The following is a 24,631-nucleotide window of genomic DNA, read 5'->3' as shown; positions in this document are numbered from 1 at the left end:
ATATACAGAGGTCAAGATTCCCCTCATTTGAACTCAAGGATGCCACACAACTGTCATCATCACTGTGCCTACCCTGTGACTTGTGAAGACATTGCAAGCTGGTACCTCTGTACACAGCTACACAAAGTTCAGGATAGATCATCGGAGACTACATGAGCTGGCCCTTAGGATGGCGCCTTACAGGGTTGACTTAGCACCCACCAAAAATTCCTAAAGACTTTTGTTGTCGTAATTACAGTGTAATTAACAGTAATTACAATGATGGAACTACGAGGTGGTGAGTCCTCAAATGCCACTGTCCCCTCTGTGTGGAGTTATATCCCCTCGTATCAGTACTAAGGTGGAACAGATGTGGGCATTTCTCTTCGTATGTTTTATCTGCAGGTCATCTTTGCAGTGCTATTCCACAGGAAGTAATGTCTAGCTTAGAGACATTAGCCCTCAGAGACCATGTTCTTCTGCGTAGGGGAGAGTTTATTTTCAAAAGGGATGAATTTTAAATGCAGAAATTTGGAAAATCATTTGCTTTTCCAGATAGTATACTTCTGCAGTGGCAGTGCCTGGAGCAGTGGACAGGGGTCCCTGGGACACTTGGTATTTGTGCCCTGTGTGATGGGGGCTGACTGAGGACACAGGTTCTCTGGACACCTGGGCCCAGTTGTTAGCATAGGGCATCTATTTGTCTGTGGAATGTTGGCTGTGTACCATGGGGTTGGCTTGATGAACAGCCAGTGTTTCCTTGGGCTATTTTTGCTTGTGTAGTAGGAAGTCTATGATGGCGGACATGCCTACTCACTGGAGCTTGGGGTGCATCTTGGTGCGCACTTTTCTTCGAAGGAGCACACCTATGGTAAATCCCCAATTGCTCCTCTAGAATCAATCCAAGAGAAGTCATGAGGTCCTGTGCTTCAGTGACCTGTCGGGGCATTAATAACCTGCTCCGGCCTGACCCTCGACTTTGGGTTGTGCCAGATAAGGCCTTGACTTGTTCTGGGGAATTTCCTGCACTTTACCTTTGGAGGTCAAAATATACACCATAAACTTTTTTTTCTGTCTTCAACCTTCTTCTCTGTAATTGGAGAAGAATTACATTCCTTAGTGTTTGAATTGTAGGACAGGCAATGTCCCTCAAAGCCATTTGTCCTGCCTCAAAGTTCTATAATTTTTTTTTTTTTTGTCACTTGGCCAAAAGATATGGCTAGTCCATGGTTCCTGGTTTGGCAATCTTGTGGACTTTCCCTTTTCTTGACAAGAAATGGTACCTGTCATGGGAGGTTGACTTGGCTTAAAGCAGACACAGTCTCTAAGCTGGACTGGGAGGCCCTGGAGGCCAGGGGATCTGTAAGAAGCAGACCCTGGGGTCACAGTCTTCAAAGAGTGTTCCAGTGGCACAGTCCTGCAAGACAACACCAGGGCTGAGCAGTGAGATGTGCTCGGGCCCGAGTCTTCTGGATCCTGGGAAATGATTCTAGCAGGCAATGTCCAGTGTTGGTTGGAGATTTTGCCATCTCCCCAGCTTCCATGGTGATTGTCCAGTCACAGGACTCTTCCTCCTCTGCCTCACCCAGCTCCCTCATATCCCTGCTGCTGGGTGGCTAGGATGCCACACTGATCTCCCGAACTGACACTTCATGGTAGATATCTCTAAAAGCCACACCTTACTCTCCTGTGACTCACACACACTTGACTAGGCCTGGATTTGGCTCTGGGTTGTCTGTCCAAGGTCCTGGGCTCTGCCCAGGAGACTCTGTAGGGTGGACACAGAAGTTATATTGTCCTCCTCAACAGTCATAGGTGCCTCAGAGGGTCCAGAGTTGTCACTACATGGAGCCTTTCTCAGGAATTTGAGCTGGAGGGCAGAAAGAGGGATCTGTATGGAAAGAGATTCCACAGTGGTGGTTATTTTCATCATTTTCTCCTCTGGGGCTTTCTGAAAAGCTTCTCCCAGGACACTGGTCATTTTGTCAATGGAGTCATTTCTTGACTCTCAGGAGGACAAAGAGGAGTGCCGTGGAAAGGGCCAAGCTATAGCCTTGTTCATGTTGAAAGCATGTATGGTCTTGAGGCTTCTGAGGGGAAGGCTCCATGTGAGCCTCACCAGGTGTCTTGTAAGATGTGTTTCCAGCACCTTCTGAGTGGTGGGATCCAGGAAGGAAGGATACCCTTTACAAGTTTTCTTGCAGGTGGTTGACTCATTCAAGGATTTTTTTTTCCAAGTTTCCATATTTGTCTGAGTTTTTAGTGTGCAGCAAAGTATGGTCCATTTGTATTCCGTGAAAAGAAAATGCCACTGACAACCTTACTGTCATCGGTATGCTTCCACTTGCTTCTTGAGTGTTTTTTTAAGGGTGTCTTCTAGCTGCTTCTTTCATGGTCCCACCGGGGAAACACTTCATGAGTCATGTCACTTCTTGGGTGTCTCATGTGGCAAGTTTGCATCCCTGTCTCAGAGCTAGCCTTGAGAACTTTGCCTAGCACAACTTCTGGGCTCCCATATAAATCGTTCAGAGCTCTTCCCACTTTGTCAGAACCATGCGTGGGTCTCTCCATCTCTGGACCCTTTGATGAGACACTCTGCTTGCTTGCTGCTTTCATCTAACAGTGCTGAGGGACATGGAGTCAGTGAGTAACTTCTGCCTGACCCATCCCTGGGAGTTTGTTCTGAGCTGGACCTTGCAGGCCCGTTAGTCCTGGTGTTGTGTGAATCTCGTTTTTAAGTGTCCTTCCATCTGCTCTCAGAGCTCGGGGTTAAAAAGGTCCCCTGGGCAGCAGACAACAGTCTACAGTCTATGGGGTACCCAGCTCTTGGAAGTTAGTTGATCAAACAGTATATGTTACTTTTTAACCATGTTTGATAAATCAGTCTTACTTTCTAGGTGCTTCTTCAAAAGGTGGCACTCTAGGTGTCTAACAGCAGGTGGGACAATAAATTGGGATCATGAATCTTTAGGACAAGAAGCCCCATCATCCCTAATTGGAGGTGAATGGCTTGGTAGTTTCTGGAGAGAGTATGGGGCTGGGGCCTGGTTTGGATGGCAGCCACTGGTGGAGCTCAGGTCCAGGACAGCTTCTGAGTCAAAGGTTGGCATTTGACCAAGTGATGAATCAAGGCCTTTGTAGGAAAGAGCTGTGGAGGTATATTAGTCTGAAGTTGTACCGGGATGTAAGTAGAGAGCTCGTGCCATGTTGACAGTAGGCATTGGGACTCACTGTGGAGAAAGTGAGGCCCCAGAAAAACTGGCTACATTTCTGATATAAATTTCTCCCTGAGACCTTCTGGCAGAAGAACTGCTAATGTCCTAAAAACTGCCCTGATTTGCAGTTTCTGTTCCAGAAGGGCCATGATGTGGTAGCGGTCTACTTGCTGCTCCAGGACAGCAGGATATTGCCCATGTGGCCCAGGCATGGTCAGATGATTCTTTTCCTTTCCCCTTCCAAACATTTAGTTCTACTCTTTTGCTGAGCTGAAATTCCAGCATGTCCTGGATATCAGGGTTGATGAAAGAGGGTGCCCCAGCCTCCATCTGCCTGGATGTGGGGCCTGTCTAGAACGAGGCATCTTGGAGGCTGAGAGAAAGATGCTCTTGCAAGGATTCATCATGAGATGAGCTGGAGTGGCATCAGGTTTTGGCAGCAACCTGGTACCAGGAAAGGCTTGAGTTAGGCCTTCTTGAGTGGTCAAAGCCTGGGGTGGTTGGCATGGGCCTGCTTGGGTGGTGAAGATCTGGGATGGTTGAGGGAGGCCTCCTAGAACGGTTAAGGCCTGGAGTGGTTGACATAGGCCTGCTTGAATGATTAAGGCCTGGGTTGGTTGAGGTAGGGCTGCCTAAGTGGTCAAGACCTGGGATGGTTGAGGTTGGCCTGCTTGAGTGATTAATGCCTAGTTTGGTTGAAGTAAGGCGCCCTGAGTGGTCAAGGCCCGGGGTGGTTGAGGGATGTCTCCTAGAATGGTTAAGGCCTGGTTTGTTGAAATAGGCCTGCTTGAGTTATTAAGGCCTGGGTTGGTTGAGGAAAGGCTGCCTGAGTGGTCAAGGCCTGGGGTGGTTGAGGTAGGCCTCCTAGAATGGTTTAGGCCTGGTGTTTTAGTAGTTTGTTTATGTTCTGACAAATAACACTTGCCAGAAGATCAGCAGTTGGTGCTAGCCATTAGTTAACCATAGAGGTCTGGAGGTCTGTACATTCAGGAGACAGGAAGTGATATGGTTGGGCAGAGAGTAGAAGTGATAATGTGGGGTATACACAGTAGCTCAGCCCTTTTTTGTCTGAGATTTCTAGAGGTAAGAAGTTTCTCTAATGGCTGGCTCATCTGCTTCTCTGATATTTCAGCAATCACCCTAAAAAGAGAAAAAAATTGAGTCTCTAGCAGGTAACTAGGATTTAAATTTTTTTACTCCAGATGTACATAACAAATATTGATCCTTTAACTTCTTTGAGATCTGCTGCATGTGACATCTGAAATGTTTTAAGTTTTCTACAGTGAACCATGACCATGCCTAACAGTGAGCTCTGAGTCCCTAGAAGGAGGATGGTACCCCATAACCATGATTACACCAGGACTATGATAATGCCACTGAGCTGACACATGAACACCCAAAGATCACCTTTGGACTACAATTTACTCAAGACAATTTCAAGCTGAGATGGTTCAGCCTCATAGACTACTGTAGCCAGGACTGAGACAAGCCTTGAAGTTTTCCATTACACAGAGATTGGACGACAAATGATACAGCTAGTTCTCCAGGACTTGATAATTAACCCTGTTTGTTTTCAGGGTTCCCTAAAGATGCCATCATCCCCAAACAGCAGGAAGTAATTTTAAGAACACAGTGCCCTCCTTCCCAAGAGGTGGGTGGATGGTTTTGGTTGCTCAGTGTGTTATAGATGTTTGTCATGGTTTACATGTTGGTAATGGTCAAGGAAAAAGCTGAGAAAAGACTAGATTCAGGGATCTCATTCTAAAAAGGAAATGCAGATATAGAAATAGGATAAAAGGGTAGATTATTGAATCTACTTTTAAACCAAAAAAAGGAACTACTAGTTTTAAATATTTTTTACATTGGCTTGGATTTTTGTATGGTGATACAAAATTAAGGTTATTTTTGTTATACTGTATATATGTTATAGACATGATAGGATAAAAGGTAGATTATTGAATCTACTTTTAAAGCAAAACAGGAAGTAATAGTCTTAAATATCTTACATTGGATTTTTGTATATTGATATAATTTTTGTTATAACATACTTGCTATATATTTCTACTTTTGTTCCAAGGTATTGTACCTAGCTCATTTAACAATGTAATACAAATTTCTAGTTATTGAATGTTATTATTGCAAACTAGGGTAAAAAAAGAAATTCAGGTTAATAGTCAACTATTACAATTAAACTTGTCATGTTAGGTATGTTTACAAGGTCAGAGGTATAATTTAGAAAAACAGGTAGCTTTCAAACATTTCAGATATTTATGGAATATGACATTTAAGATGTTTTAATAACTTGGTTCTTTTTTATGAACATGAGATATGTCTGCTCCTGGCAGCACCAATCCACTTTAGAGAAGATGATGGACATCGAAGAAAGTCCATATGGAGTTTGCTTTCTTTGTGGCAAAAAATAGCCCCTGGGCAAGAAAGTGCCCTTGCCTTGACTACTGACAGTCTGCTGTCCAAATTGGACAAGCAGGACAAAAAGAAAGTGACTGCTGAACCTTGCCAAGACAAGGTGGAAGTCCTTCAAAACTGCTGCTTCATAGAAAAGTCTGTCAGATATTCTAGGCCTGTAGGCCAAAGATGGATGCCCCAGTGTTACAGACGAATGTTGGTGACTGCCCAGACAGCAATCTATTTCTGTCATTTTTCAGGGTTTTTTTTTGGAAGTTGCACTTACTGCTTTCTTAGGTAATACTATTTACTTCTCAGGACTCTTAGGAAATTGAAGACTAGATAGTGATAGTTTTCCTTGTTAACAAATTTAGCAAAGACTCACAAAAGAAATGTAAAATGTATAAGGTTGAGAGGCATAAAGAGGCAGCTTTGGGTTGGTAATAGTTAGGACAGAAATGAATTAACTACAACACCTTGGACACACCAGGATAGGATAGATAATGGAGTATTTCCTCTAAATTTGTCAATTACTAATGGACTAGACATTGTTAATGTAATTATTGCCTGTGTAAATTTGTGTATAATTATTGAACTTGTTTTATACCATTTTTCTATGTTAGATATAACCTCTTTATTTTAGACAAAAAACGGGGAAATGTGATATTTTGTGTTTTGACAAATAAAGCTTGCCTGAAGATCAGAGGGTAGAGCTAACCACTAGTTAACTATAAAGGTCCAGATGTTTGTAAAACAGGAAGTGATAAGGCTAGGCAGAGAGAGGTAGTGATGACACAGGGCATAGACAAGAGCTCCGCCCTTTTTCGGTCTGAGATGCCTAGAGGTCAGAAGTCTCTAACAGCTGGCACATCTGCTTCTCTGATCTCTCAGCTTTCACTCTAATATCTGACTCTGGGTTTTTATTGAAGACTAATGAGGATCACACTACAGCCTGGGTTGGTTGAGTTAGGCCTGTTTGAGTGGTCAAGGCTGTGGGTGGTTGATATAGGCCTACTAGAGTCATCACAGCCTGGAATGGATGCCTTAGTTGTGCTTGACTGGTCAAGGACTAGGGTTGTTGGGATGGCAGTAGGCAAACTGGCAGAGGTGTGCTCTCTGAGCTCCACAATGCTTTCCACTCACACTGAGGAGACATCGTGCTGGGGAATGGAGGACAAGCCACAGGATCAGGAGGATGAGATGGGAGGGAAGGTGTGTGTGGTGGTGGTGGTGAATGGTGTCTTCCAGGAGTCAAGGTCTCTGGAGGCTGAGAGTCACTCATGGATGACTTTGGCTCAGTAGAAGCTGAGGAATTCAGCAGGACAGATGACAAGATTTTAGAATCTTTGTGTAGCAGGTGTTCCTTGTCAGGTGCTGAGGAAGCCACTAGGGACAAATTGGTGGCCACAGATTCCTCTGTGGACTGCCTAGGTGGCAGATGGCCTTTAGCAGCTTCTGGTTTGGACACTTCACCTGAGGCTTCTTGTCTTAAGAGGTGGCAAAAGCTGATGGCATCAACAAGCTTCCCTAGCATGCTGTGGGAGACAGGAGATATCATTGCAGCCAGGAGCACATGGGACCAGGAGGCTGGACAGTCTGAGTAGGGAAGGACCCTCACAGAGACCATCACAACCACTGTCCCACACTCTGCTTTCACAAGACCCTGTCATCTTAAACTCCAGGACTGTACTCATGTCCCATCCATCAGGGGTGCTCCTATTCCCTTTATAACCTTAAGCCCTGGTCTGGTGTGATCACATATAAGAGGAGAGAGGAACTGGAAAGAATGGAGATGGCTCACCTGCGCAGAAGGGAAACCAGTACCTTGTCCTCCTTGGGTTTCTTCCTGCTGCCTCTGTAAGCTGGAAATGGAGACTGGGTTATGGTGGGTAAAGGAGGGACTGGAATCTTACCAGAGACTGAATGAAATGTCCCTTCAGTAGAAATGAAAGTTTAAACGGGAGCTCAGGCCTCCGTGAGCAAGGCTGCATGCCCAAATGCCTCGAGAGCAAGGCACATGTGTGTCACGACTCTGGCATGAATAAGGTACTTCAGCTTCTAAGGGCATTCATGGTCTTCATAATCTCCCTGTGGAGAGGATGAAAGGGTCTTTTTATATAGCTCAGGCTAAATCTGAACTCTGGGCTTAGTTCAGTCTCAGTCTCCTGGGTGCTGGGATTACAGGATGTACCCTCTGACACTCTTAACTCACACTTTGGCAGGTTCTTACAAATAATTCTTTTTAAGTTCATGTCTGGATGTGTGGTTGTGAATGTGTGAGCACAGATGCCCTTGGAGGCCAAAGGCATAAAATCTTCCTAGTCGGGCAGCTGTGATCACCTTCATCAGAAAGTACCAAAACTGGACTAGGTCCACTGGAAGAACAGCCACTGCTCTTAACCACTGAGCCATCCTTCCAGCCCACTTTTGCAGACTTCCAATGGTGGAATAAACTGAGATTAGTTCATCAGGAAAAATGTTTGCCCTTTCTTGTCTTAGGCTCATTGGTTATGGTCCTGTAAATTAAGCAGACAGTAAAGCAGATAACAAGAGAATAACAGATAATTAGTTTGTGTTGCACATAGGCAATGGGGAGGCACCGAGCAAGAGAATCTTGCAGTTTAGAACTGGGGCTTGTTTCCCATCTTAACCCAAACCAGTAAATTATAGAGCAACCTCCAGACAGAAGAAAAGAGCCGAGCTTCAAGAGACAGCAGCAGGTTGTGGGAGGTAGACGGACGGGAGAGTGGAAGGGGAGGTGACTTGCTGGCTGTCACCCAGGGCCCTGGGGCCTCCCCAGGCCCACGGGTGTGTTGGTGATTAGTCCCAGCTCTGTGGTTCCTATTCAGGGCAAAGAGGCAATGAAAATACTTTTCTATTTATTTACTCATGGTATGGGGGTGTGGGTGGGCGTGTGTACCTTTATCCATCCAAGTCCTGCCTTGGGAAACAGGATGAAGACAAAGCATTTCCCTGTATCTGCTTCTTCATAGTTACCCATGGCTCAAAAAGGTCCTAATGCAAAGATGGCAGATGCTGGCTGGCTGGTGTGCTCCAGCCTTTACCCATGGTGAGGAGTTCTCTGCCCTCACTCTGCCTATGCAAGGGAAGGGAAAGCATTTCTCAGATGTATTGGGAGAATCCATGGCATCACGCCCCTGCACACACTTTGGAAATAACAAGTTGTCCAGGAAATAACTGCCTATTCCTCCACCACCCTCAGATGGGAGGAGATGAATAAACTTGGAGACAGATGAATGGGTCCCCACTCCATGTGACCATCTAGGTGGGTGTCAGCTCTAGTCTCCTATCCTGGACCCAAGTTAGTCCTCTGTGGTTGCTGGGGTTCCCAAGGCAGGGGAGCTATGATGATGGAGTCTCTTGGTGGGGTTTCCTTAGGTTGACAGGGAGTTCCTGCATGGATTCTTCCCCAAGTACCCTTAGTGGGAACTCCAATTGAAATTTGGGGTGACTTTTCCTTAGTTCCTTCAAACACAGCTCAGCCAGCTAGCCCAAAGATGTTTCTTTACGTTTCTGCTTAAGTCAAGGGCAGCTTTTGGTCAGCATGAGGCAGCCCGTGTCTCCTTGTGTTTTATAGAACAAATAAACTCCTCCCTTGGCTTTCTTGGGGCTGCTGCTGTTTCCCTGAGGAGAAGCAGCCAGATCACAGATGAGTGGTGACAAATGGCCGGCAGCTGCTTAGATTTAGACCTAAAGCTGAGGTGGGGGGATGCATCTTCCATGGAGCCATTCGTCCCTATATGTACCTGGAGGGTGCTGGACACCAAACCTCATGTGCACATGGGGACCAAGTCTCATGAATACACAATGGATTCCCTGCCACTGACTTAATGTCCCACACCACCTTACAGTATTCCATTTTCTTATTTGGAAATAATGCTACATCAGGAGCTCAGCCAGGACAGTGCTTCAGCCAGCATAGCCTACTTGCCAATGAGAGGCCCTGTCTGAAAAGACAAGTAGATGGCACCTGAGGAATGACAGCTGAGGCTGTTCTCTGACTTCCATGTACAGCTTCCCACACAGACATGTGTCCTACACAGGCACCTGTACACACACAGAGTTCCAGAATGTTAGATCAACAAGAACAGAGACTCCCAGTGTTCCTGCTTCCTCAGTGCTGGCGTCTTGTATAACAGAGCCCTAAGCACAAGCCACTGGGACCAATTCAATGCTGCTAATGAGCCACAGACCTAACCAGAGCTTTGTCACTGTCCCTGCTGTCTCTACAGAGTCACCTTGTGTCCTCCCAGCTCCTTAGTCTAGTCTGAGACAGGTCCTCCACCCTTCCTCACCTACCTCCCCAACCCACATTCCAAGTACACCGGTCAGTTCTTCCTGTAGGGTGTCCCTGAATGGCGCTCCTCTGATGTTTTCTTCAGTTACACCGGGGTCCACGCAGAGCATTAAATACCACCGTGCCCGTTAGCATTACTATTCCATAGATATCTGTGTTCCTTGGTCCTGTCTAGGGGCCCGTGGCACCTGCAGTTTCCCACTGCACGGTATCAGGGAGACATTTGTTCTGAAACACAAGCATGCTGTTTCTTGCAGTGTTCCCTGTAGATATTAGTCTCCATGCAGGAGTCATCACTGTCCCAGGTGCCCAACGGGAAATTTCTCTCCCCACCCTGGGACTTCTTTTATTAATCAAGTTGGTTTTTAAATCATTCGACCTTTTCCCTGTTTGTTTATCCAGTCTTTAGCTTGCATCTGCACAAGCCCACTGGTCTCACTTTACTGTTACTGTCACTACTTATTCGTGATTCTGATGGCCTTGGCTGCTTCTCGGGACGGAAGCCTCACTGCTCTTCTGCAGGGTGATACTGTGATTCAGCTATACCCTCCCATGTACCTTTTCAGCCACTGTCTGCTACCCCCGGGGTATTTCATGGGAAAGACACTGGATTTACCCCAGGATCTCTTTTTTTATAATGTAACATAACTTCTCATTCATTCTTTGGAAATTTTATATCATGCACCCAAATTCTGCTCACCTCCAGTCCCCCCATATCCTTCCCTCATCCCTCAAGCACCCCCAAAAGAAAATTTAAAAACATGAAACCAAATCAAGCAAGCAAACAATGAACAAGATGCCCCCTGCCCCAACCTCTTGGCCCTTGGTAGCAGCCCAGGCCTCTATGACACCATGGCCCTGGCTAGCAATTCAGGTCTCCCAGATTGCATGACCCCCAGCTATGCCACAAGCCTCAGACCAACAAGATCACAGGCTGTAGCCAAGATACCAGGCCTACATGTGGACCGTGGTGGCAATGTGGGCCAGAGATCTTAACACAGACCACAGCTATGGCAGGACCATGGACCCAGACATGGCAGCAGCCTGGATCTAGATGTCACCATGGCCCCTGGTATTGTTGAAGGCCACCTAGATTGGCACGCCCCCAGTGGAAGCACATCCCTCAGAAACCACCAGGTCCCAAGGTACTAGCCCTTAGCCCTGGAACCAGCATGGCCCTCAGTTTACTCCAGTATCTTAATACAACAGCCACTCATCTATCTTAACTTGGTTTTAAGTTGGTGCCTGTCATCCAAAGTTAGGGTCCATATTTTGTAAGCAGGCTCTTTACTCATAGAACCAGCTCCCATGCCCAGTTTCCAGTTTAGGGGTCTTAGGGTCATCTTGGCTTTTTTATAACATGAATGCTACACTGATGATGAGGTTGAATAGTGGTCCCTCTGCAAAAGAGGAAGGCATGCTGTGGTCATGTGCTTTGGATCGGGACCTTTGGAGAGTGGGTTTCACGAGATGCTGCAATGAGGTCTTTGAGGTGGGTCTTATTCCTGAGGAAAAGTGTCCTTACAAAAGGGTTAGCCAGATGGTGTTGGCTCACACCTTTAATCCCAGCACTGAGGTGGCAGACACAGTCCGGTCTCTGTGAGTTTGAGGCCAGCCTGGTCTATAGAGTGAGTTTCATGACAGCCAAGGCTACACAGAGAAACCCTGTCTGGAAACAACAGCAGCAAAAGGTAGGGTTTAAAGGAGACACAGAAGGACACAGTAGAGAAAGTGCTGACCAGGGAGGAACAGCTTTGCGTATGATGAGGCAGCAGACTAGAACTGTGGCTTACGTGGGCACTGGAAGAGGCCACCCTGTGACTCCTCCTCTCCCCTTCCCGCCTTCGGCTTCAGTAGCTGTGTAGCTGCCCTGTAGCCAGTGCTTTGTTTTGGCAGCTACAGCAGAGTGGAGCAGTTGGGCTACGTTGTAATGAATAGGGCTGGGAGAAGGGCTAGTGCAGGCCCAGTATGCGTGAGCTGCTGTGATAAACCCCAGTCATAAAGAAGGAGAGCAAGCATTCAGCGGGAGGGAGGCACACAGCAGGCAGGTGGGGCTGATTACAAAGGTCTGAGGGTGAAAACAAATCAGTCCATACTTTATCATTTTTCTCATGGCTCTTTATTCTCCAAAAAATGTTCTCCCCTTTAGGCTCTCCTCAAAAGTTTCTCTCCAAAAGTTCTCTCTCAAAAAGCTGTCTTTAAGATTTCTCCTCAAAAGTTCTCTCCAAAAATTTTCCCTCTAAAAGCTCTCTCTTGCCCAGCAGTGGTGGCGCACGCCTTTAGTCCCAGCACTAGAGGCAGAGGCAGGTGGATCTCTGTGAGTTCGAGACCAGCCTGGTCTACAAGAGGTAGTTCCAGGACAGCCTCCAAAGCAATACAGAAAAACCCTGTCTCAAAAAACAAAACAAGAAAAATCTCTCAATGTTCACTTTAAAAGTTCTCCTGTAAATATTTTTTAAAAGGTCTTAAAAATTCTCTCCTAGGTCCTACAAGATTTCCAGTCTATATATCCACAGACACAATTAGCAAATCTCTGACAATAGTCAAGATACCTGGCATACATATTTCTCAGAGCCAGGAAGGCTGATAAGGTCTTGACAAAAGCAGGGAGACATAACTTGTAAATCATTCAGGAAAACTTAAGTATCAGAGGGGACACAACTTGTAAAACATTGTGTTCACCGAGTAAAGGGGGCTTCTCAGCACCATATTAAAGGCAAGAACTAAGGCTGTGTGGTATAAGACCCAGAGAGGCTGCTACTTCCAGCCTCAGGACAAGCAGTGGTGTTTCACCACTCAGATACCGAGGAAAGCAATTTCCTTTCTCTGGGGCCTTTTTAGAAGATAAAGCCCACAGTATAATTTCTCCATCAGAAGTGAATTCTGCTGGGTTCATGTCTAAAATATTACTTGCTACTTCTGTAATAAATGAAAACATTGGGCTGCTTCTCTTTAATACTGCAGTGCTTTGGTTCTCTATTAAATTCCTTGTCTTCGTGTAAATATCTCTTAAGGCTTGTTCTGTTAACAGTCAAAATGGCATAATTTTCTCTACTAAATTTTTAAGGTCTGCATCTTGGCACTTATATCAACCAACTTTTTTAGGGATAAAGCAAGAATTACCAAACCAATAAAGTTTATAATTGGAATTATGTAAATCCCAGCTAAGTAAATTGTTCCCATTTAATTTTATTCATTTTAAAACCATCAATTGTGTAATCATCCAAAGACCCAATTCCCTCTATCATGTTTTCAATGTCTGAATGAGAGAAAAAAAACTCTATGTTTTAAGTGAAACCCCATTTAAGAATTCCCAAATGGGGCTGGAGAGATGGTTCAGCGGTTAAGAGCACTGACTGCTCTTTCAGAGGTCCTGAGTTTGATTCCCAGCATCCACTTGTTGGCTCACAACCATCTGTAATGAGATCTGTTGCCCTCTTCTGACCTGCAGGCATACACACAGGAAGAACACTACATATGTAATAAATAAACTTAAAAAAAGAATCCCCAAATGTCTCACCAAGTCTGGTAACAATAACAGAGAGATGTGCCACAGCACACGGGAGCAGAGCACACAGGCAGTGAACAACCAGGCTGGGGACGGCTGCCACTGAACTAGTGTCAGAACCCTGAGGAGGGGTCCAGGACGGCTGCCACTGAACTAGTGTCAGAACCCTGAGGAGGGGTCCAGGACGGCTGCCACTGAACTAGTGTCAGAACCATGAGGAGGGGTCCAGGACGGCTGCCACTGAACTAGTGTCAGAACCCTGAGGAGGGGGTCCAGGACGGCTGCCACTGAACTAGTGTCAGAACCCTGAGGAGGGGGTCCAGGGAAATCCCAAAACCCACAAGGGAAAAGAAGCTGAAGAGCCAGCAGACCGCACCAGGTAATGTGCCAAAGCAGCAAACTCTGGCAGGGTTTGGAACCCAAGCATCTGTGGTGTTTGCGGTAGAGCAGCTGCACTACCCAGACTTGCTTACAGGGCTTGGGCAAGAAAGGGAAAGGCAGTGCAGTGATAAGAAAATGAAATAAAGAGCACTCAATTGGGAAAGGATAAAAAAGTTTACTCTTCGCAGACATCAAGTTTGTCTGGCCAGAAACTGTGACAGAATCCACAAGACAACATTTTGAAGGAATGAGTGGCCATACCAAAGCTGCAAATTTTGGACATTGGTATATAAAAAGCAGTATCCTCCTTCTACGGACACATGAAATAAATACATTGAACACATAAATGCTACTGCTCCATATTGAGTATTCAGATGAAAACCTAAATATCCTCCCAGGATCACATGGGGAAAGCATAACACTGTAACTGAAAGAGTCGGAGCAAACATCTTCATGTTCACATAGAGAGAAGACACCACTATGAAGATGACAGCTCTTCCCCACCTGCATGTAGACACAGTGTAAAAAACTGCACTGCTGTGATGGTTTGGGTAAGAATGGCCCCATGAGCTCATGTATTTGAATGCTTGCTCCCCAGTTGGTACAAGTACTCGGGAAGGCCTAGGAGGTATGGATTTGTTGGAGGAGGTGTGTCATTGAGGGTGGGCTTGGAAGTTTCCAAAGCAATACAATTCCCAGTGTGCCATTCCCCTCTGCCTCTGGATTGTCTGTCAGATGTAAGCTCTCAGCTACCAATTCAGCACCCTGCTTGCTGGCCTGCTGCCCTGCTCCCCACTATGATGGTCATGGACCCACCACCTAAAAACATAACCCTCAATAAGCTCTTTCCTCTATAAGTTGCCTTGCTCATGGTGTCTCTTCAAAGCAACAAAAAAGCAACAAAGACAGAAGTTGGTCCCAGAAGTGGGGTATTGCTGCCAGAGCCCTGACCATGCTGATTTTGTTATTTGTTTTTTGTTTGGTTGGTTTTTTTGGAATGTGGAAGACTTTGGGACTTTGGACTAGAAACATGGCTGAATGCTGTTAACAAGGCTTTAAGGGAAGACCCAGTAGGAGCCTGGAAGACAGTAGGGCTGAAAGCAATGGGGACTAAGAGTTCCAGATCAAGAGACTCCAGAGGGGAAAGATAGCAGCTTCCACACAGGAGACTGTTCGGCTGATATTTGGAAAAACCATAGGTGCTTTCTTTCTGAGTCCAAAGAGTCTGCCTGAAGATAAATTTAAAAGTTTTGAAGTAATATCAGAGATTTTAGTAGGTAGAGAAGATTTCAAGACAGTTTCATATTTAGTCTGTTGTGTGGTACTTAGGGATGACTGTTACACAAACCTACAATGAAAAAGGGCAAGAAGAGCAAAAAGAAATACAAGTGTACACTTTGAGGAGGAAAAGAGAACAAGAAATTTAATGTTGGAGCCTTGGTTGGTGCTGAAAAACACAAAGAGGAAAGGAATAAAGGGAGTGGGCCACTCAGAGCAAGACCCTGCCCAGCTAATCCTGCACCTTGAGAGAAAAGTCCTAAGGACTGACCTGTCCCTAAAGAGCAACAAGAAAACAAAGCCCATGCTAATACAATTCAAGAAGGGTCCGGCTTCCAGGTTACATGCTAAGCAAGCAGCAGAACTTGGCAACTTTGGTCAAGTGGTTCTGGCTTCAGAGTCATGAAGGAAACATGAATAGAGGGTTGAAGACCCATGCTCTGGGTTTTAGGAAAGCTGCTGAGGCCAGGCATGTGTCAGGGGTGCCCTGCATGGAGACCTAGAGAGGACATTGTGTGAAGAGGTGAAGGTGAACCCTGGATTTCATGGGAGACCCCAAGATGTTGGAGATGTAAGAGCCATGGGACACCCGCCAAGGAGAGCTGCTAACAGGGAGAAGCAGCAGCTCACAAGAAAGAACTCAGTTGCCATCAACAGAGCTGAAGGGAGTGGGAAGAGGCCTTTGACAGCAGACATGGAGATGCAGAGTGTGGAGTGTCCCCTGCTGAGGTTTGCTCTTGCTTTGGTCCAGTTTCCAACCTACAACATATTTTCTGCCTTTTGGAATGGGAATGTGTATTCTGTGGCATTGAATGTTGAAACATGTAATTTGAGTGTTGCTTTTATGAGGTTACACTTAAGAGATTGCCTCAAGACTCAGAAGAGATTTTGCCTTTGAAATAGTGTTGTGACTGTGAAACACTATGGGGCTTTTGAAGTTTGACTGAGTGAATTTTGCTTTATGAAACTGCTACAAGCCTGTGGAGGGCCAGAGAATGGAATGTGGTGGTTTGAATAAACCATCATTGCCTCAAACATTTGAGTCCCTGACCTCCTGTTGGTGGAACTGTTAGGGAGGGATTAAGAGGCAAGGACTTTTGAAGGAGGCATGTCACTGGAGGTGGCTTGGAGGTATCAAAAGCCCACAGAACGTGGACAAGCCTCTCTCTGGGGTAGGGGAGGAACAGAAAAGGTTCCACACTATTTCTGACAGAGTGTGCAGGTGGAACTAGAGACACAAAAGGCTGTGGAGGATGGAGACCCTGTGAAGGCTGGAGGATAGGGAGTGATTATTTTGTCTCCACCTCCTAGGACCCCTCCCACACACTCAGGAGCCTTTTGTGACAGGCAGATAGGAGCTCTGTGATGCTAGCCTGGGCTCAGCTGCCCTCTCCCAGAGTGAACTTCCAGGTTTCAGTTGCCTGAGAGCAACAGTGTGATTTACATGGAGAATTTTCTCGCTTTTCTGGAAAGCGTTGATCCTTCATGGCTGACCCGCAGCTTTACCACTTGGGCAATGGACATGAGCTTTGCCTTTGTGTGTGGGCTGGGGCTCTTCCACCTCTTATCACCCCTCCTGCCCATTTACTCACCCTCACCCCCAGCAGCGGAAAACACCACAGCCCAAAAGGTAAGGATGCCTTAGCCCCAAACCAACAGAGAACAGGCCCCAGGATACACTTTCCTAATCAAATAGGGAGGTGGCTGACTGGATCTCAGCTGAGAGCAGGACCCCAGCCTCTTGAGAACTGGCAGGTAGGGCAGAGGGCAGCAGGGGCTCTAACTGTCTGCTCTCTGACCATAGATACCTGGGAGAAGCCCTGTGACCCTGTGGTCAAGAACTGTGTTCCTGACACAGTTAGGGACCTCTGAGAAAGGAAAGGTTCTGAGCACTGGTTCCTAAGTCCCCTCTAACATGCATGTTTATAGGGTCAGTGGAGCTGATATGAGGGGGCTATGACCAGGACATGAGTGGCCTCTGGCCTCAAGAACAGCTATTGGTAGTTCAGAGTTGAGCATCTGGTTCCTGAGCACAACAGTGATCAATGACATCCATGGTGGCTCTCAGAGAGACAGTCCCCATTGGTGTTTTCCAAGAGGAAGAGAACACATGTTTGCCTGCCACATTGTGGATAAGTGAATGGGGCTGCAGGTACTGTCTGTCTCTGTCAGGTGGTGAAGAGAGAGCACAGCAAGGTCAGGAAGAAAACCAGGACCATGAGAGGTAGGCTACTTCCTTCCCCTGCTAGGTGACTTCATCCCCAGATCCCCACACCTACCTCCCAGTGATGACACCACAGGATTTGCAGAACCCTCAAGGATGCTGCTCCTTCAAAGGAACCAAGTACTGAAGACACTTCCCAGGTTCTGTGTTTGGAATGGAGCTGGGGGACAGCCAGGGAGTGATGGTGTGAGAGGAAGTGGTACCATTTTGCCTGGATGGGGAGGCACATGGGTTTTAAACATCTCTGAGACATCTTCCTCTTTCAGAACACTGGTCTTCTGCTCCCCTCAGCAGGGAGATTATGAAGCCCATGAATGCCCTTAGAAACTGAAGTACCTTATTCATGCCAGAGTCGTGACACACATGTGCCTTGCTCTCGAGGCATTTGGGCATGCAGCCTTGCTCACGGAGGCCTGAGCTCCCGTTTAAACTTTCATTTCTACTGAAGGGACATTTCATTCAGTCTCTGGTAAGATTCCAGGTCCTTCCTTTACCCACCATAACCCAGTCTCCATTTCCAGCTTACAGAGGCAGCAGGAAGAAACCCAAGGAGGACAAGGTACTGGTTTCCCTTTTGCGCAGGTGAGCCATCTCCATTCTTTCCAGTTCCTCTTTCCTCTTACCTGTTATGTGATCACACCCGACCAGGGCTTAAGGTTATAAAGGGAATAGGAGCCCCCCTGATGGGTGGGACATGAGTACAGTCCTGGAGTTTAAGATGACAGGGTCTTGTGAAAGCAGAGTGTGGGACAGTGGTTGTGATGGTCTCTGTGAGGGTCCTTCCCTACTCAGACTGTCCAGCCTCCTGGTCCCATGTGCTCCTGGCTGCAATGATATCTCCTGTCTCCCACAGCATGCTAGGGAAGCTTGTTGATGCCATCAGCTTTTGCCACCTCTTAAGACAAGAAGCCTCAGGTGAAGTGTCCAAACCAGAAGCTGCTAAAGGCCATCTGCCACCTAGGCAGTCCACAGAGGAATCTGTGGCCACCAATTTGTCCCTAGTGGCTTCCTCAGCACCTGTCAAGGAACACCTGCTACCCAAAGATTCTAAAATCTTGAAATCTGTTCTGCTGAATACCTCAGCTTCTACTGAGCCAAAGTCATCCATGAGTGACTCTCAGCCTCCAGAGACCTTGACTCCTGGAAGACACCATTCACCACCACCACCACACACACCTTCCCTCCCATCTCATCCTCCTGATCCTGTGGCTTGTCCTCCATTTCCCAGCACGATGTCTCCTCAGTGTGAGTGGAAAGCATTGTGGAGCTCAGAGAGCACACCTCTGCCAGATTTGCCTACTGCCATCCCAACAACCCTAGTCCTTGACCAGTCAAGCACAACTAAGGCATCCATTCCAGGCTGTGATGACTCTAGTAGGCCTATATCAACCACCCACAGCCTTGACCACTCAAACAGGCCTAACTCAACCAACCCAGGCCTTGACAGCTCACACATGCCTACCTCAACCAACCCAGGCCTTGAACAACCAAACACATCTATCTCAACAACCCCAGGCCTTGAATATTCTGGCAGGCCTACGTCACCCAAGCCAGGCCTTGACAAATCAAGCAGGCCTATATCAACCACCCCTGTCCTTGACAACTCAAGCAGGCCTACCTTAAGCAAACCTGGCTTTGATCATTTAAGTAGGTCTACTTCAACCACCCCAGTCCTTGAAGAAACAAGTAGACCTATCCCTGGCCCTTCCTGGTATCAGGTAGCTGCCAATATCTGGTGCAACACCAACTTGTTACATGGTGAGTCCTTGAAAGATTATCTTTCCCCCAGCCTCCAAGAAGCCTCATTCTGGACAGGCTCTAAATCCATGCAGATAGAGGCTGGGGAGCCCTGCTTCATCAACCCTGACGTCCATGGCATGCTGGAACTTCAGATTACAAAGAGGGTCCAGCTCAAAGTATGGAAGGGGAAAGGAGAAGAAAGATCTGACCGTGTTTTGGGCCACCAGGACAGTATGCTGCAGTCCTGGAGCAGAAAGCAGGCCACCACCACCTCACACAACTTCTGGAGCAGAAACTGCAATTCAGAAGAGTTTTCAGGTCATCAAGAGTTATTTTGCCAGAAGTTCTCAGGCGACCATTTAGAGATGAAATGTAGCCAGCTTTTCTGGGGCTTCCCCTTTCTCCACAGTGAGTCCCTTGTGGCTTCTCTCAACATGGCAGGGTCCCTGCCAGATCTCCCCTCCATCGTATTCAATGTATTCTCTACATACAGACCATTACACATTCAAACTAACAGACCTCCACAGCTCTTCTCTCCAAAGCCTGTGCTTCATCACCCAGTCACAGCCCAAACTTTGACCCAAAAGATGTCTTCGGCTGCCATCCAAACTCAGGCCCGTGACCCATCCTCTCTCCCAAAGCTACCACGATGTTCACCTCTAATTAGGGATTATGGGGCTTCTTGTGCTATGACCTCAAATCGTCAATTTATTGTTCCACCTGCTGTTCAACACCTAGAGCTCCACATTTTGAAGAAGCAGCAGGAAAGTAGGAGTGAATTACCAGTCATGGTGAAAAAGTCCCACGAAGCTTGGAATCCACTCACTTCAAATAGTTGGGTGTCCAAGGGCCATGGGTCTGTTGTCCAACTCCCGGGGGAATTCATTCAGACCAGGTTTCAGGAGCAGTTAGAACAGCAGTTACTAACGAGATTCATACAACAGGGCCAACAGCCCCACAAGGTCCAACTATCTCTGGACCTTATGACGTCTCAGGACAAACTGTCAGTAACAAGTCAGGAAGAAGGTAATCATAGCAGTCCATGCCCCTCGTCACGGGCAGATGACAACAGCCAGCCTCCACAGAGTGTCCACTCAGAGGGTCCAGAGATATTCCAGACATGGAGGGATCCAGGCATGGATCTGATAGACTGCTTGCAAAGAACAAAGAGAGATCTGTACAGGAGCCCAGAAGGTCCCCTAGGCAAAGTTCTTGAGGAAATCTCAGAGACAGAGGAGGAAACTTACCACATGAGCCTCCCAAGAAGAGATGCACAAAGTGTTTCCCTAGTGGGACGAGGAAAGGAGAAGACGGAAGAAACCCTGAAAAACTGCTCAAGCAGGGGGTGGAGACATACCAAAGACAGTAAGGTGCCTGTGACCATCTGTCAAGGAATAAGGATTGACCAAGCATTGGTCCCTCCTGACAACCCAAACCCAAATATGAAAACTTCGGAAATATCACCCTTGATTGATGAGACCATCTGCAAGAAAACTAAAGGGCCTTCCTTCCTAGATGCCAGCACTCAGAAGGTGCTGGAAACACATCTTAAAACACACCTGGTGAGGCACAGATGGAGCCTCCCACTCAGAGGCCTCAAGACCATACAAGTTTTGAACGTGAACAGGGCTGCAGCTTTGCCCTCCAATGTCTCCTTGTCCTCCTGGGACTCTCGAGAAGCCTGCACTGACAAAACGGCCAGTGTCCTGGGAGATGCTTTTCTGAAAGCCCCAGAGGAGAAAATGATGAAAATAATCACCACTGTGGAATCTCTTTCCACACAGGAGCCTCCTTCTGCTCTCCAGCTCAACTTGCCGAGAGACACTCCACCTAGTGGCAATTCTGGGCCCTCTGAGGCTCCTACAACTGTCCCCAAGGACCAGATGACTTCTATGTCCACCCCTCAGAGTCTGGTGGGCAGAGTTTGGCACAGTGGTAAAGTTTGTGGACATTGGACAGGCGACCCAGGCCCAAATCCAGGCCTAGTCCAGGTTGTGTACGAGCCACAGGAGAGTGGCTCTGTGTCTTTTAGAGAAATGTACAAAGAGGTATTAGTTCGGGAGATCAGTGTGACATCCCAGTCACCAAATGGTAAGGATACCTGGCGTCTGGAAGAGGCAGAGGAGGAAGAGTCTTCTTCCTGGGGGCTCACCACGGAAGCTGGGGAGTTGGCAAAGTCTCCAACCAACAGTGAATCACAGGAGACCAGTGAGACTCCATCCCGTTTCAGACCCATTTCCCAGGATCCAGAAGACTCAGGTCTGAGCACACCTCACTGCCTGGCCCCTGCAGGTGTTGTCCTGCAGGACTATGCCACTGGAACATTCCTTCAAGACTGTGCTCCGGAGGTTCTGCTTGCTGCAGATATCCTAGCTTCCAGGGCCTCCAAATTCCGTTCCAAGACTCTGTCCCCTTCAATTCAGTCAAAGTCTCATGACAGACACCCTCTCATCTCAAGAGAAAGGAATCTCACCAAGATTTCCCAAACTCAGGAACCAAGGACTAGCCATATATTTGGTCCAAATAATAAAAAGGTCTGTGGAAGTCTCAGGCAGGACGTGCAGCGTTCAGGGACAAGGCCTGTCCAAGCCTCTGGGTCAAATACCCATGAAAAGAAGTTTGGGGACAAAATAAAAAACTTCATTGTTTCAATTTTGACCCCCAAAGACAAAGGGCAGGAGAACTTACTGCAAAAAGTCCGGGCCTTATCTGGCACCACCCACAGTCGAGGGTCCGGCATGAGCAGATCATTCATGCCTCAGGAGAACACTGAAGCACAGGACCTCAAGACCTCTGCTGGACCAATCCTAGAGGAGAAACTGGGGATTCACCATAGATGTGCTCCCTCAAGGAAAAGTGCGCACCAAGACAGACCCCATGCTCCAGTGAGTAGGCATGTCCGCCACCACAGAATTCCTACTGCACAATCAAAAATAGCCCAAGGAAACACTGGCTTTGTTCATCAAGCCAAACACCAGGTACACAGCCAACATTCCACGAAGAAGTCGATGCCCTATGCTAACAACTGGGCCCAGGTGTCGAGAGAACCTGTGTCCCGTGCCAGCTACTATCAGCACAGAGCACAGGCACCACTTGCCCCAGGGAACCCTGTGCACTGTCCTAGGCACTGCCCCTGTCAGCGTGTGCTATCTGGAAAGCCGAGTGCTTTTCCATATTGGAAGTAATTAAAATTTTAGACATTACTTCCTCTGTGTGTATTTTATGTGGAGCTCGTGTCTGTAGTGCTAGGCCACAGAAAATGTATGTCTGGTCCACATTAGTACTGCTTCTGGAGTTTATGGCTCCACAAGAGGGGACAGTGAGTGACATTTGACTTCTCACCATCTCCTAGTTTCTTCTTTGTCATTACTATTAATAATACTGTGATTATGGAAACAGAAGCAAATGTGCTAGTGACTCCCCATGCGTGGTCCTGACCACCCTCCCCATTCTTCACCACATGGCAGCCCTGCCCACCCCTTCCCTTCTTCCCCGGGTCTATGGCAATTCCAACAAGTCAGGCGACACGTCCCGCTCTAGGCCCCATCTGGCTCCTCTTCCTCTCTCTCGCTTTCCCCCTTTCTTGTAACTACAGCAGTTCCAACAGGATTTAGGAAACACAGATTAGTAAATGAGACATAAGACTGAAGCAATGGAGAAGTGACATTCGTCTGCTTCTAAAAGCTCAGTGACGACCAGGCTTTCCTGAGGATGTCTGCAAGCCCCAATCCTAACAGGAGCTGGGCAACATCTTGGCTGTTCTCTCGCTACTCCACAGGCCTGGCTTCCTAGGTTCTCTGGCTGCCATCCACACTGAGCCCACCAGACACTGCCCTGCATGGTCCAAGTCCAGATTCTGGTTCCGTCAGACAGAATGGGAAACACTGTCCTCGCGGATGACCCAGGCCTGTCTTCTACAGCGTTCTGCAGCCAGCAGTGTCCTCCCCAACATCACTCTCATGTGCTACTCACCTTCACCCGGGGGTTGGCCAGCAACCCGAGAAAATTAAAGGAGGCAAAGTTTACACATTCTTTCCCATTCACCACGATGTTGTGGGTTGGAGGCCTGAGGAGAGAGAGAGAGAGTGGTTCACTTCAGCACCCATCCGGGCACCCGACAGCAGGCACAGCACAGCTATGCAGTCATCCCTCCCGATTTGCTCTCCACCCCTATCCTTCATACTTTTTGACAAATCAGAAAATGACAAATTAAAAATCAAACATCTTCCCATTTTGCCTATTTAATGAGCTCCCTGGACAACTTAAAAAAGAATAAGATGGTAGAGGGTTGTGGGAAAGACAGCAGATGGCAGGGCTTTGGTTCCCAGCACAGACACGGTAGCTCACACTTCTTGTAGCTATAATACCAGGAAATCTGATGCCCTCTCCCGGCCTTCACAGGTACTGCACACATGTTGTGTTCACACACATTCCACTCAGGCAAAAAGTCATACAAATAAATTAAGAACAAATCTAAATTTTTTTTAAAAAAAGAGAGATAAAGGAATGATAAATCTTGGATATTACAACTTGTTTAAGAAAAAAGTAGCTAAATAAAATGTCTAAAAACTAGAAGAAGACAAGCACGGACGAAATAACAAATGATCAAGATCAAAGGCAAGAATACGCAAAGTGAGTTATGATCTTAGTGTTTGTAAACATTATCTACACAGCCCACTGAAGCCACAACTCATTTCTGAGTTAATGCTAAGATGCTCTTTGAAAGGGTTCCCCTATGTCCTCTTTTCACTCCTCAAAAAAGAATAAGGCTAGCCAGCTACACAGAAGCCAGATGTGCTGAGACAGGAAAGAGACAGGCGGCCAGCCCTTTGCAGATGTAAGGAAACAACACGACAGGACAGAATAGACAGACGCTGTCAAACCGTTGTCCAAGTGAGGAAGGGACTGTGCCCTGGAACCGTGGCTCCGGTTACACCGCCAGCTGGCCGTGTCTGTGTCGAGGCAGAAAGGACTGGGACACTGCTCTCAGAGACACTGTTATTTATTTTTACACAGAACTGGTGACTCATGAGAAAAGAGGAACAGAAATCTGGAAATCCAAAGAAGAGACAACCTGAAATCAATTCGCAATATTAGCATATAACATGCAAGGAGACACCCTGAAATAAAGCAAACGTTTGCTTTATTATAAAATACTGAAAATATATGTCATAATATTTAGTACTATAAAACACTGCTATTTTCTTTATTAGCTACATATTTACCCACTCCCCTGCTCTCATCCCCTCTTCCACTCCACCCTCTCCCCCCACCATGCTCCCAGTTTGCTCAGGAGATCTTGTCTTCCCCCCCTTCCTAGGCAGATCTACGGATGTCTCTCTTGTGAGCCACCACATGGTTGTTGGGATTTGAACTCAGGACCTCTGGGATAGCAGCCAGTGCTATTAGCCTCTGAGCCATCTCTCCAGCCCTATGGATATCTCTGTTAAGGTCCTCTTTGTTACCTAGGTTCACTGTGGTTGTTACCTGTAGGCTGGTTGTCCTTCACTTTATGTCTAATATCCACTTATGAGTGAGTACATATTTTGTTTGTCTTTCTGGGTCTGAGTTACCTCATTCAG

At 47.0% G+C, this 24,631-nt stretch overlaps 2 long non-coding RNA genes across 4 annotated transcripts in view; both read right to left on the bottom strand.

The window, feature by feature from the left end:
- Positions 1 to 23,110, bottom strand: part of LOC118238619 — a 31,146-nt gene extending 8,036 nt beyond the window's left edge. Inside the window, exon 1 of the long non-coding RNA XR_004769416.1 lies at positions 23,022 to 23,110. This is a non-coding gene — a long non-coding RNA (uncharacterized LOC118238619). The remainder of the gene's footprint in view (positions 1 to 23,021) is intronic.
- LOC113835062 lies at positions 2 to 23,015 on the bottom strand. Of its 3 annotated transcripts, none has more exons than XR_003484213.2 (4): positions 21,151 to 23,015; positions 20,297 to 20,423; positions 19,833 to 20,199; positions 2 to 4,334 (listed from the first exon to the last, which is right to left on the bottom strand). It is a non-coding gene; the product is annotated as an uncharacterized LOC113835062 (long non-coding RNA). The 3 variants fall into 3 exon arrangements; XR_004769417.1 differs by lacking the exon at positions 2 to 4,334 and having other exon boundaries at positions 18,455 to 20,199; positions 21,151 to 21,641; positions 21,738 to 23,015; XR_003484212.2 differs by lacking the exon at positions 2 to 4,334 and having other exon boundaries at positions 18,454 to 20,199.
- Positions 23,111 to 24,631: the final 1,521 nt, after the last annotated feature.

Source organism: Cricetulus griseus, chromosome 3 (assembly GCF_003668045.3).
Source record: "Cricetulus griseus strain 17A/GY chromosome 3, alternate assembly CriGri-PICRH-1.0, whole genome shotgun sequence".
NCBI lineage: Eukaryota > Metazoa > Chordata > Mammalia > Rodentia > Cricetidae > Cricetulus > Cricetulus griseus.
This window is presented reverse-complemented; position numbering and strand designations above follow the sequence as displayed.